We start from the raw sequence: 12618 nt of genomic DNA on the forward strand, positions 1-12618 counted from the left end.
GGAGGCAGAGCTTGCAGTGAGCCGAGATAGCACCACTGCACTCCAGCCTGGGCGACACAGCGAGACGCCATCTCAAAAAAAAAAAAAGATGCTACTGTGAGAACCAGACCTTAAGGCAATACAGATTCTGGAATTATTAGACAAATAATTTTTTTAAAAATATGATTAACATGTTTACGACTCTAATAAAAGGTGGACAATATGCAAAAACAGATGAGTAAGCAAACCAAATAATCCATTATAAGAAAGGATTGAAAAAAATAATGTTCCATGTTTTAAACACTGCAACATAAATGAAGAACACTGGTGATGGGCTTAGCAATAGACTGAACATGGTTGAGGAAGAACCTGTGAGTGTGAAGATAGGTCACTGAAAAATTCCCAAACTGAAATGCTGAAAGGCAAAAAATACTTTTGCTAAAAGAAGAATATAGGCCGGGCGCAGTGGCTCAAGCCTGTAATCCCAGCACTTTGGGAGGCCGAGACGGGCGGATCACGAGGTCAGGAGATCAAGACCATCCTGGCTAACACGGTGAAACCCCGTCTCTACTAAAAAATACAAAAAAACTAGCCGGTCGAGGTGGCGGGCGCCTGTAGTCCCAGCTACTCGGGAGGCTGAGGCAGGAGAATGGCGCAAACCCGGGAGGCGGAGCTTGCAGGGGGGCGAAAACCCGCCACACGCTCTGCAGCTGGGGGAAAAAGAGAAAAAAAAAACCAAAAAAAAAAAAAAAAAAAATAGAAAAGAAAAGAAAAAGAAAGAAAAGAAAAAGAAGAATATAACCTTCAAAAACTGTGAGATGATTTTAAAAGATGTAACATACATGCATAATCAGAAGTAGATGAAAAACAAAGTGGAGTAGATGAAATGAGGAGCCAAATCATGCTCTTAATACCCCTCCGACACTAATTAAAACAAATAAAACCACTGAAAACTTATTGTGTCATAGGAAGCAAATTAAGCTACTTGCCATCAAAGTACTTAAAGAAGGAGCATTCACAAAATAAAAAAAAAAATGTGGTGTACTTTGTCTTCCTTCCAATTGCTTCATTAGAGTAAAATAGCTTTTATAATCTTTGGATCTCTTGACACAGAAAACAGTGAAATTATCAAGGTATCTTCAACAATGAAAGTTAAATGTAAGACCTCCATTATTCCCAAATATATGTATTTTGTAAGATATATGAATTAGATTTGATCCTACTGTTTATTATTATAATCCTCTGTTTGTCAGCAACATGGGATAATCTCATAATGATCAATTTCTACCCTTGAACGATTGTGAGAGATACTATGCAAGCTAACCTGTTCCACCATAGAGAATTCCCTGGACTTAATTAGATCAGTTCAAAATATGATACATCTCATGTTAGTTTAGCATAGAAAAGTTTAACTTTCTTGGATATCTTCACATATGTTATTCTGTACAAACCATTGTGAAGTCCTGATTTACACACGGGTTGCTTCCTATGTCACTAGGCTTTCCCAGTATATATTATATTTTCAAAATAGCCCTCTAGACAGACTAAAGAGTTTTACTGCCAGCCATGTTGAATTATCTTGTATTAGATCAACATTTATGCAGGAGTAACAATAAGAGCTAAAATATTTTATAAAATCATTTGTTTGAAAGTAGAGGCAAGCTGAAGAGGGACCTTGGTCCTAGAGATAAGGGGAACACACTGATTTGGGTGTGACCTCCTAAGTTTATAGAAAAGCTTTATCAGTCTCATTACTGAGGGGAATTAACCAATAAAGAAAGGCCCTGGCAAACCCTAAAGCTCTCAGTAGAGATGTCTGCAGCGTTACACCCTAGGTGAAAAAGTGAAGCAAGATTAGAAAAAAATTACAAAACTTGAAAGTGAAATTTTTTCAAAGTTAGGTTTATTGGAGTTAACGTATGTATAACAAAATTAATCATTTTAAGTGTTCATTTTCAGGATTTTAATAAATGTATACAGTTGTGCAATCCCTGCTTCAATCAACATATAGAAAGTTTCCTTTACTCCAAACAGTTCTTTCATGTTCTATTTTCAGTCAACCTCTCACCTGTTCATCCCCGGGTAAGCATTGAACTGTTCTCTTTATTACATTGCTTTATTCCAGAATGTAATATGAGAAGAATTATGAGGGGTGTTAGTCACTTTTCTTTCACATAGTAGTTGTAGATGAAAGTGACAGTAGTATAGTCAGCTTCTTTTTATTGCTGTGTAAGTGTATCAACGTGTGTTTATTTAATCGTAGTTTATCAAATTTGTTGCTTTGTTGGATGGGAGTGTTATTATTATAGCCCCTGTATGTATTTGCCAACAGGTCTTTGTGTGGATATTTATTCTCATTTCTCTTAGGTAAATTCCTAGCTCTGAGATTACTGAGTCTTACAGTAAGTTTATGTTTGAGTTCATTAAAATCTATCAAACAATTTTCCAGAATTGCTAAACAATTTTGCATTTGACCAGCTATTTGCTCACGCCCTCTGTTACTTGAAAGTCCCAGCTTCCCTTCTCAAGCACTTGGTCGTGTCAGTCTTTCTAATTTTAGCCAATTTAGCAGGCATATTGTATATCCATTATGGTCAAATTTGTATTTCCTTTATAACTATTTAATGTTGAGCATTTTTATCGTGGTCTTATTTACCATGCATGTATACACCTTAGTGAAGTGGTTGCTCGTTTTCAGACCAAACAAGTTTCCATTTTTATATTTGTTATCATTTTGTCATTGAATTGAAAGAAATTTTTATATATTTTGAAGTCAAGCTCTTTTTCTATTGTGTTTTGCAAATATTTTCTCTCAATGTGTCTCCTATATTTTAATTTTCTTAACAGTGTCATTCAAATACAACTGAAATTTATAATTTCTGCAATGTGTCTTAGAAAACTTTGCTTAAGTCAAAGACACAAATATATTTTTCTTATGTTTCTTCTAAAATATTTTAGAGTTAGTTCTTACATTGTAGTGTATGATCTATCTTGAGTTAATGTTTTATATAAACTGATGTAGTAGTGAAGCTTCATTTGTTTGCATATGCATGCTCAAATATTTCAGCACTATTTGTTGAACAGATGATGTTTCCTGCATTGTGTTTCATTACTTATTTTTTTAAAAACTGTCTATATATTTTTGGTTTCTGTAGCCTTGTAATATAGTTTGAAGTCAGGTAGCATGATGACTCCAGCTTTGTTCTTTTTGCTTAGGATTGTCTTGGCAATGCGAGCTCTTTTTTGGTTCCAAATGAACTTTAAAGTAGTTTTTTCCAATTCTGTGAAGAAAGCCATTAGTAGCTTGATGAGGATGGCATCAAATCTATAAATTACCTTGGGCATTGTGGCCATTTTCATATTTTTTCTTCCCATTCGTGAGCATGGAATGTTCTTCCATTTGTTTGTGTCCTCTTTTATTTCATTGAGCAGTGATTTGTAGCTCTCCTTGAAGAGATCCTTCACATCCCTTGTAAGTTGGATTCTTAGGTATTTTATTCTCTTTGTAGCAATTGTGAATGGGAGTTCAGTCATGATTTGGCCCTCTTTGTGTCTATTGGTGTATAGGAATGCTGTACATTTTAGTGATTTTTGCACATTGATTTTGTATTCTGAGACTTTGCTGAAGTTTCAGCAAAGGAGATTTTGGGCTGAGATGATGGGGTTTTCTAAATATACAATCATGTCATCTGTAAACAGGGACAATTTGACTTACTCTTTTCCTAATTAAATACTCTTTATTTCTTTCTCCTGACTGATTGCCCTGGGCAGAACTTCCAACACTATGCTGAATAGGAGTGGTGAGAGAGGGCATCCCTGTCTTGTGCCGGTTTTCAAAGGGAGTTCTTCCAGGTTTTGTCCATTCAGTATGATACTGGCTGTGGGTCTGTCATGAATAGCTCATTATTTTGAGATACGTTCCATAAATACGTAGTTTATTGAGAGTTTTTAGCATGAAGTGCTGTTGAATTTTGTCGAAGACCTTTTCTGCATCCATTGAGATAATCATGTGGTTTTTGTCTTTAGTTCTGTTTATGTGATGGATTACATTTATTGATTTGCGTATGTTGAACCAGCCTTGCATCCCAGGGATGAAGCCAACTTGATCTTGGTGGATAAGCTTTTTGATGTGCTGCTGGATTCAGTTTGCCAGTATTTTATTGAGGATTTTCACATGGATGTTCATCAGGGATATTGGTCTAAAATTCTCTTGTTTAGTTGTGTCTCTGCCAGGCTTTGGTATCAGGATGATGCTGGCCTCTTAAAATGAGTCAGGGAGGATTCCCTCTTTTTCTATTGACTGGAATCATTTCAGAAGTACAGCTCCTAGTACAAAGAAGTACCAGCTCCTCTTTGTACCTCCGGTAGATTCAGCTGTGCATCCGTCTGGTCCTGGACTTTTTTTGGTTGGGAGGCCATTAATTATTGTCTCAATTTCAGAGCCTGTTATTGGTCTATTCAGAGATTCCACCTCTTCCTGGGTTAGTCTTGGGAGGGTATACGTATCCAGGAATTTATTCACTTCTTCTAGATTTTCTACTTTATTTGCATAGAGGCTTTTACAGTATTCTCTGATGGTAGTTTGTATTTCTGTGGGGTTGGTGGTGATGTCCCCTTTATCATTTTTTATTGCTTCTATTTGATTCTTCTCTCTTTTCTGCTTTACTAGTCTTGCTAGTGGTCTATCAATTTTGTTGATCTTTTAAAACAACCAGCTCCTGAATTCATTGATTTTTGGAGGGTTTTTTGTGTCTCTATCTCCTTCAGTTCTGCTCTAATCTTATTTCTTCGCTTCTGCTAGCTTTTGAATGTGTTTGCTCTTGCTTCTCTAGTTCTTTCAATTGTGATGTTAGGTATTGGTTTTAGATCTTTCTGGCTTTCTCTTGTAGTAATTTAGTGCTATAAATTTCCTTCTATCTACTGCTTTAAATGTGTCCCAGAGATTCTGGTACACTGTGGCTTTGTTTCTATTGGTTTCAAAGAACATCTTTATTTCTGCCTTCATTTCGTTATTTACCCAGCAGTCATTCAGGAACAAGTTGTTCAGTTTCCATGTAGTTGTGCAGTTTTGAGTGAGTTTCTTAATCCTGAGTTCTAATTTGATTGCACTGTGGTCTGAGAGACAGTTTGTTATGATTTCTGTTCTTTTACATTTGCTGAGGAGTGCTTTACTTCCAACTATGTGTTCAATTTTGGAATAAGGGTGATGTGGTGCTGAGAAGAGTGTATATTGTGTTGATTTGGGGTGGAGAGTTCTGTAGATGTCTATTAGGTCTTCTTGGTGCAGAGCTGAGTTCAAATCCTGGATATCCTTGCTAACCCTCTGTCTTGTTGATCTGTCTAATATTGACAGTGGGGTGTTAAAGTCTCCCATTATTATTGTCTGAGAGTCTAAGTCTCTTTTTAGGTCTCTGAGGACTTGCTTTATGAATTTGGGTGCTCCTGTATTGGGTGCATATATATTTAGGATAGTTAGCTCTTCTTGTTGAATTGATCCCTTTACCATTATGTAATGGCCTTCTTTGTCTCTTTTGATCTTTGTCAGTTTAAAGTCTGTTTAATTACAGACTAGGATTGCAACCCCAGCTTTTTTTTTTTTTTTTTTTTTTGCTTTCCGTTTGATTGGCAGATCTTCCTCCATCCCCTTATTTTGAGCCTGTGTGCGTCTCTGCATATGAGATGGGTCTCCTGAATACAGCACACTGATGGGTCTTGGCTCTTTATCCAATTTACCAGTCTGTGTCTTTTAATTGTGGCATTTAGCCCATTTACATTTAAGGTTAATATTGTTATGTGTGAATTTGATTGTGTCATTATGGTGTTGGCTGTTTTTTTTTTTTTTTTTTTTTTTTTTTTGCCCGTTAGTTGATGCAGTTTCTTCCTAGCATCAATGGTCTTTACAATTTGGCATGTTTTTGCAGTGGCTGGTACTGGTTGTTCCTTTCCTGGTACCAAAACAAAAATATCAGACCAATGGAACAGAATAGAAGCTTCAGAAATAACACCATACATCTACAACCATCTGATGTTTGACAAACCTGGCCAAAACAAGAAATAGGGAAAGAATTCCCTATTTAATAAATGGTGCTGGGAGAACTGGTTAGCCATATGTAGAAAGCTGAAACTGGATCCCTTCCTTACACCTTATACAAAAATTAATTTAAGATGGATTAAAGACTTAAATATTGACCTAAAACCATAAAAACCCTAGAAGAAATCCTAGGCAATACCAGTCAGGACATAAGCATGGGCAAGGACTTCATGACTAAAACACCAAAAGCAATAGCAACAAATGGGATCTAATTAAACTAAAGAGCTTCTGCACAGCAAAAGAAACTACCATCAGAGTGAACAGGCAACCTACAGAATGGGGGAAAATTTTTGCAATCTACTCATCTGAAAAAGGGCTAATATTCAGAATCTACAAAGAAAGTAAACGAATTTATAAGACAAAATCAAACATCCCCATGGAAAAGTGGGCAAAGAATATGAAGAGTCAGAGTAAACAGGCAACCTACAGAATGGGAGAAAATGTTTGCAATCTACTCATCTGACAAAGGGCTAATATTCAGAATCTACAAAGAACTTAAACAAATTTACAAGACAAAATCAAGCAACCCCACGAAAAAGTGGGCAAAGGATATGAACAGACACTTTTCAAAAGAAGACATTTATGCAGCCAATAGACACATGAAAAAATGCTCATTATCACTGATCATCAGAGAAATGCAAATCAAAACCACAGTGAGATGCCATCTCACACCAGTTACAATGGCAATTAAAGTCAGGAAACAACAGGTGCTGGAGAAAATGTGGAGAAATAGGAACACTTTTACACTGTTGGTGGGACTGTAAACTAGTTCAACCATTGTGGAAGACAGTGTGGCAATTCCTCCACAATCTAGTTAATACACAATCTAGTATTAACTAGAAATATTATTTGAGTCAGTAATCCCATTACTGGAATTAAACCCAAAGGATTATAAATCATGCCACTACAAAGACACATGCACATGTATGTTTATTGTGGCACTATTCACAATAGCAAAGACCTGGAACCAACCCAAATGTCCATTAATGATGGACTTGATTAAGTAAATGTGGCACATATACACCATGGAATACTATGCAGCCATAAAAAAGGATGAGTTCATGTCCTTTGTAGGGACATGGATGCAGCTGGAAACCATCATTCTGAGCAAACTATCACAAGGACAGAAAACCAAACACTGCATGTTCTCACTCACACGTGGGAATTGAACAATAAGAACACTTGGACACAGGGCAGGGAACATCACACACTGGGGCCTATTGTGGGGTGGGGGGATTGGGGTGGGATAGCATGAGGAGAAATACCTAATGTAAATGACTAGTTAATGGGTGTAGCAAACCAACACGACACACGTGTGTGTATATATATATATATAAAACAAACCTGCACGTTGTGCACATGGACCCTAAAACTTAAAATATAATTACAATAAATAAATAAAGAAAAACAAATCTGTCTTCTTCTTCAAAAAAGACAATTTTTTATATATGTGAGAGTTTAATTTTAGCCTCTCTGTTCTAATCTATTGATGCTTATCTAATTGTACAATACTGTTTTATTATTATTACTGTAGTTTTATACTAAAATTTAAAATTAGGTAGTTGAGTCCTACCACATGGTATTTGTTAGAGGATAACAATTAAAACCAGAATTTAATTATTCTATACACCCACTCAAATAACTATTTTTGTTAAATTATCAATTTATAACATTGATGAAAATCTGGAGTAACTGGAATTCTCACAACTTTTTGATAGCATTGTGGGATTGTTTCACAGTTTGGTGAAGTCTACCAATGTAACTCCCAAGACTAAACTTATATATGTCCCATGGCCTAGCAATTCCACTTGTATATAATAGAAATAGCCCTAAACTTGATATAAAACACAGTTTTTTGAAGAGCAGGTCACACATGATGATATGCATTTTTACATACATACTTATAATTGGACAGAATAGATCAATATAAATAAATGATCTCATGTTAGAGAACTTGAATGAATTAGGTAACAAATATAATGTTGAGTACAAGAAGCAAGATTCAAACGAAAATTATGTAAAGAACAAAAACGTGTCTATTATTTTAGAGGTCAGTTAGGACTTACTTGTATAAGAGGTAGAAAGAATGACCATGAAACGTGGTAAAGGATTTCAGAATTAGTCTTTTATTTTTAGGTTTGAATGGTAGTTATGTGAGTGTATTCACATTGTAGATATTCATTGTATAATATACTTATGATTTATGTACTTTTCTGAACATATACCACTTAACAATTATTATATAAAATATTTTATGCCTTAATAGAAGACAGCAATATAGAGCTCTCATAATGTATGCAGTAAAGAACATAAGGAACATTACTCTAAGATAGTTCCCTTTTGCATTTCAAAAACACAGTGAGGAAATGTTCGTTTCCTTTAAAGTGTGTGGACTGATTGACTTACTTATATCCATAGACTCATAAAAAAGAAATTCTTTGGAAACTCCATTTCATACAGAAGCATATAAGCTGGGTGCAGTGGCTCACATCTGTAACCCCAGCATTTGGGAGGCCGAGGCAGGCAGATCATGAGGTCAAGAGATTGAGACCATCCTGGCCAACAAGGTGAAACCCCATCTAAAAATACAAAAATTAGCTGGGCATGGTGGCAGGCACCTGTAGTCCCAGCTACTTGGAAGGCTGAGGCAGGAAAATCGCTTGGACCTGTGAAGCGGAGGTTGCAGTGACCCAAGATTGTGCCACTACACTCCATCTCAAAAAAAGAAAAAAAAAAAAAAAAGTAAATAAGTACAACCTTTTGCATCATGCTTTTGTGGCAAACCTACTCTCCTGATTGATTTACCACAGTAGTATATTTAATTACCCACATTCTCTAAGTCAGAGTTCAGCAAATTTTCTAAGTAAAGGACTAAATAATAAGTATGTTAGGCTTTCCAGGTGATATGGTTTTTCTGTGTCCCCACCCAAATCTCATCTTGAATTGTAGCTCCCATTATTCCTATGTGTCATGGGAGGGACCCAGTTGTAGGTAATTGAATCATGGGGGCAGATTTTTCCGGTGCTGTTCTTGTGATAGTAAATAAGTCTCATAAGATCTGATGGTTTTATAAAGGGCAGTTCCCCTGCCACACTCCTGCCTGCTGCCATGTAAGATGTGCCTTTGCTCTTCTTTCACCTTCCCCATGATTGTGATGCCTCCCCAGTCACATAGAACTCTGAGTATGTTAAATCTCTTTTTCTTTATAAATTACCCAGTCTCAGGTATTTCTTCACAGCAATATGAAAATGGAATAATACACCAGGACATATGGTCTCTATTAAAACCACTCATCTCTGCTCTTACAGAACAATAGAAAGCAGAAACAACTTGTAAACAGGTGAACTTGGCTGTGTTCCAACAGCACTTTATGGACACTGAATTTAAATCTCATGAAATGATATTTTAAAATTTTAAAAACTATTTGTACATGTAGATAACATGTTTAGTTTGTGGGAGATACAAAACAGGTGACTGGATTTAGTTTGTGGACCCTTGCCCGAAATCGGCATTTTCGGCCTCTTATCTGTTGTGTCTATAGTGTTCTAGGTCAGAGCATGAAGTTCTGGGATTTGCTTTATTTGGTTTTTCTATTATCTGAGACCTTAACTTTGTTTCTTTTGTTTTAACCTTTTCAGCTAACACAAACCAAAGAGAAACAATATACCCATCCATTATTCATGCAAAGTCACTCCTGTTTGATGATCTTCTTGCACTCAGCAAGCTGTGCATGCACTATTCAATGTGCGGTCAATCATTAACCCTAAGCCAGTCTCCTCTGCTGTAGTGGAGGTGATTTTGATTCTGGAAATAGCAAAGGCCTGCTTACATATATCTTCTCTGGAGCATAGATTTTAAACTTTGCCCTCAAGGAGTGCACAAATGGCTTGAAATTATTTGCATATTTTTCCATGCATGAATGCACATTTTTTATGGAGAAACGATTCATCATTTTCATCAGATTTTAAAGTTTATAGCTCAATCCTGTAATGCAGAAAATAACTACTATGAGATTTAATATATTTTGAAAGAGAGATGATAGAAATGCCAAAATTGGAGAAAAAGTGTTATATATTCCACAACAATATATATAAATGAAATTTTACTATTTGAAAATATTAGAAGATAAGAAATCTTATTTAGCATCTTTAACAATGTTAGCATGAAAAGAGTAGACATTTTAGACTTACTACAGGCACACTTTTTCTTTTGCCAGAACCTTTGCATTTACCTCATGGTACTCTGTCATGGTAATAAAATAAAAGGCTTTAACCTGAATTCTCATTTTTAAAGCTAGATAACTTCATTGCACATGAAGTTGCCTCTGGCAACCCTCACTGAGTTGGAAATGCAAAGGCCTCAGGCAGAGCTATTGTACATGTGTGCCCTTTGTTTAAACCGCTGCATTTTACCTCTGTAAGTATATGTTTTGTGCATTGAAACACAGCTTATTGACTGGTGTGTATACATTTACACGCTTAAATCTTTTTTATTGAAACACTAAGATATGTAAGATATGTACACCTTCATAGCACAGACCTTCCGGTTTCTGTGACTATCTCCTTATCCAACCAGCAGAGTATCTCTCTGATATCGGGTATGTGAATTCCTTTATTTTCAATTCCCTTCTAGCAGTATTTGCTCTCCTGATGTTATTCCTTTGCCTTTGCTTCAAGGACTCGTATCTGGAAATAAACAAACAAGTTACAGGATGCAATCTATTTATCCTCCAACACAGATAATTTCTTAGAGAACATTCCTTTAAATGCCTTCCTTTAAATATAATTGCTTACTGTAAACATAACTATCAAGGAGATAAAGTTTTAAATGCAGCTTCAAAATTATTTGTTTAGTGTGAGAAAGTCATTCTTATTATGATAGTAATCTAATAGCATATTGATATTATTGCTATCAATATAATATACCAATGCTATTGGTGTAGCATATTGATAACATTTCTCATATCTCTCTTTTCTACCTAATGTAGTATGCAAGAAGACTTGCTTTTAAAAGAAGCGTTTTCAATTTTTTCTTTTAGTCCACTTATTCAAATACCACACATATTTATTTCTCTGTGAGTATATTTATACCGAAGTTAACATTGTTTTACTTTTCTTCTCTGAAAAGCAAATTATGAATATTTCTTCCCTCAAATCACTCAGTCTTATGTCATGCTGTTCATTATTCCATTTTATGTATGTGTCATGACTTACTTTCCTAAGGAATATTTAGATTTTTAAAACAATATTATTATTTGGCAGTCAATAAACCTTTCCAAACTGAAGGTTTAAAGTTTTTATGTTTTGGGGGTTTGTTATTATAATTGTAGTTGATTTTTCTCGATCCAGGAAAAATGGTCTTCTGAGAATTTTTATTTTTCTTTTGATAAGTGATCTAATTCCTCTATCTGATATATTAATTATTAAAATCTAATTTACCTGATTTTAAATTCCACATATTTTATTCTAAAGTCCAGATTTTTATACTTTATTTTATAATTAATTGATAATTGTTTCTGGATTTTTATGACTACTAGGATATTTTCTATTTATTTTTAGTAAAAATCCTTATCTTTACACTAAAAAACCTTACAAAGTAGTGGAATAATTATCTCTCTCTTAGAGATGAGAATGCAGAGACACAAAAAGGTTAAGTAACTAATCCAAGATCACTAAATTAATAAGCAGTTGAAGTTATGTTCTTAATCATTAATGCATAACGCTTCTAGTCATGTTTTTTGTTCTTTGCTCTGGCTTTTGGGGAAATTATTGGAAATAGTCTATTTCACTATTTTTATTATAACAGAATATTTTCCTTTAACAGCTTATTGATGTGTAATAGAGATTTAAAATTTTCACATATTTAATATGCCCAGTTTGGTGAGTTTAGATATATGCAAATGCCATGATAACATCATCACAATCAAGGTAAAAACAGACACATTCAACACCTCCTAAAGTTTACTTGTGCTCCTTTTTATTTATTATTATTGGGTTTGTGGATATTTTGTTTGGGGTTTTATGTTTGTTAAGAAAACTTAACAAGAGATCTACTCAACAATTTTGAAGTGCACAAAACCATCTTATTAACTATAGGTACTATGTTGTACTGCAGATCTCTAGAACATATTCATCTAACATAACTAAAACTTTATACCCATAGATAGCAACTTCCAAGAACAACTCTTCATTTCCACCAATCCCCAGCCTTTGACAACCAGTATTATATTTTCTGCTGGTATAATTTTGGCTATTTAAAATACCTTATATAAATGAGATCATGCAGTTTGCCCTTCTGTAATTGCCTTATTTTACTTAGCATAGTGTCTTCCACGTTCTTCCACATTATCACAAATTTTAGGATTCCTTCTTTTTAAGGAGTGATTAATATTCCATTGTATGCATATGACACATTATCTTTATCCATTCATCTGCTGATGGCATTTGGCTTGTTTCCATATTATATCTTGGCAACTGCAAGTAGTGTTGCAATGAACATAAGAGTGCAGATAGCTCTTTAAGATCCCGAGTTCAGTGTTTTTAGATACA

This window comes from Piliocolobus tephrosceles, chromosome 4 (genome assembly GCF_002776525.5).
Source record: "Piliocolobus tephrosceles isolate RC106 chromosome 4, ASM277652v3, whole genome shotgun sequence".
In the NCBI taxonomy this organism is placed as follows: Eukaryota; Metazoa; Chordata; class Mammalia; order Primates; family Cercopithecidae; genus Piliocolobus; species Piliocolobus tephrosceles.